The sequence below is a fragment of the Penaeus japonicus genome, unplaced genomic scaffold, assembly GCF_977035675.1.
Source record: "Penaeus japonicus unplaced genomic scaffold, GWHDUDI00000001_assembly GWHDUDI00000027, whole genome shotgun sequence".
Classification (NCBI taxonomy): Eukaryota; Metazoa; Arthropoda; class Malacostraca; order Decapoda; family Penaeidae; genus Penaeus; species Penaeus japonicus.
The window spans coordinates 26,338,417-26,340,916 of record NW_028234429.1 but is presented as its reverse complement, the minus strand read 5'-3'; positions in this window follow the sequence as shown (position 1 = coordinate 26,340,916).

Genomic DNA, 2,500 nt, shown 5'->3' with positions numbered 1-2,500 from the left:
TTGTAGTCTATTAAAGTGCGATTTAAAACAGGAAGCCATTGAGTAGTACAAGGTAACTGACCGCCCCTTAGATGACCACTGTGACCAACAGACATGTGCTCAAAACTCGATTTTACAGAGGGGAGGGAGTGAGGGAGAGAGAGATAGAAAGAGAGAGAGGGGGGGGGGTATTAAAGTGTAGAGAGCGAAGCAGACAGATAGAGAGAGACAGATTCACACAAAAAAGAATGAAAAGATGAGAGAGAGAAACAGACAGATAGGCTTCTTTTGTAGAGTACGAAACTAAGCCTATAATTAATATATAGACAGACAAGCAAACGAACAGACGAGCAGACAGACAGACAAATAAATAGATAATCAAACAGATAGACAAAAATAATAATAATAATAATAATAATAATAAACGATGATAACAAAGAGAAAAAAAAACGAAAACTAGAAACACGCCGACAGACAGGAAGGCTTATCACTCGTCTAACTTTTTGGTCACGTATAGTCACCCAAGAGCAGAGATCTCAGCGCAAGATTCCAAGAACAATGGATTTTCCAACCCTTCAAATTCTCTTTCTTTGAAGGCATAGCATGTGTAACTTTGGGTCCTAATGATGGTGCTATCATAATGATAATGATAATGATAATGATGATTATTACAGTGATGATGTTTGTAACTGTGATAATGGTGATGATGATAATCATTATTATGATAAGAATGATATAATGATAACGATAATTATAGAAATAGTTATATAATGATACCAAAGATCATAATAATAATAATGTCAATGATAATCATCATAATTATTATTATCATAATGATAATAATTATCATCATCAACATTTTCACCATCATATGAATGATAAAGATGATGATAATGATGATAATAATAATGATGATAATGGTAAAGATGATAATAATGGTAATAAGAAGGATAACAACATGATGAAAATGATAGTGATAATGATATCAATATTAATGATAATGATAAAGATAACGATGGTGATGATGACTATGGTGATTATAATAATTATATCATCATCATAATGTAATGATAATGATAATAATGATAACAACAAAATAACACCAACAAAAATTATAATGATAACAGCAGTTTAGATAGTAATAAAATTACAATAATAATAATTGTAATAATAATGATGATAGTAATAATGATAGCAATAATGATAAAAGTAACAATGATACTACTACTAATGATAATGATAATAAATATAATAATAATAAGGATAATAACAATAACAAAGATCAAAATAACAATGATAAATGACAAAGAGGGTAACGAAGATAATGAAATGATAAGACTAATAAAAGAATCAGATTATGAGACGAGATTCTAATAATGAGGAACACATAAGGTCCAGTGGGCTTAGTCAGAGGATAAAGCACGAGAAGCGAATGAGATGTTTCGTGAAAGGGGGAAAGAAAGATAATTAAGGAAAGATGGAAGAGATGGAAAGTGAGAGAGGGAGGAAGGAAGGATACGAGAGAAGAGGGAGGGAAAAGGAAGTGAGGTAAAGGAAAGAAACAAAGGAAGAGAAATAAGAAGGAAAGGAAATAAGCAAAGAATAAAGAAATGGAGAAAAATAATGAAGAGAGAAAAGGGAAAGGGGCAAAGGAAAAAAGAAATGGAGAAAAATAATGAAGAGAGAAAAGGGAAAGGGGCAAAGGAAAAAAGGAATGAAAAAATAAAGAATGAAAATTGGGAAAGGGGTAAAAAAACAAAGGAAGGGGAAAAGGACAAAGGAAAAGATGAAAGAAACAGGAAAGACACGACAGGAGAATAGAACAAGAGAGAGGAAACAAAGGAAAAGGAGAGAGCAAAGTAAAGAGACCAAAAAGAGAGAGAGAAAAAAAAGAGGCAGAGGATAAGAGGCACACAAAAAAGAGGATAGAGAGAGAAAAAAAAGAAGAGAGGGAATGGAAAAGGAGACGAAGTTATGGAGGAAGGAAAGACCTGCCCCATCCATCGCAATCACGGCCAGCTGTTTGTAAGCCTCGTCTCCAAGGAGGAGTCCATCACTCAGGGAGGAATGTACAACGTCGATCTGTACGAGGGCTGTTCTGAAGGCTCTAATGTGTTCTTGTGTTCTTGTTTTATTATCATTATTATTATTATTATTATCATTAATATTACTGTTGCTGTTGTTGTTGTTGTGGATTTATTATCATTATTATTGTTATAATTGTTGTTGTTGTTGTTATTGTTAGTATTATAATGATTATTATTATAATAATGATTATTATTATTATTATTATTATTATTATCATTATTATTATTATTATCATTATTAGTATTATTACTGTTAAAATTATTACTATTGTTGCCATCATTATTATTATTATTACTATGATTATGATTATAATTATTATCATTGTTATTATCATCATTATCATTATCAGTATCATTGATAGCATCATTATCAAACACATTATCATTACCATTATCATCATTATGTTCCTTTTTCTTTCCCTTTTTTTCTTTAC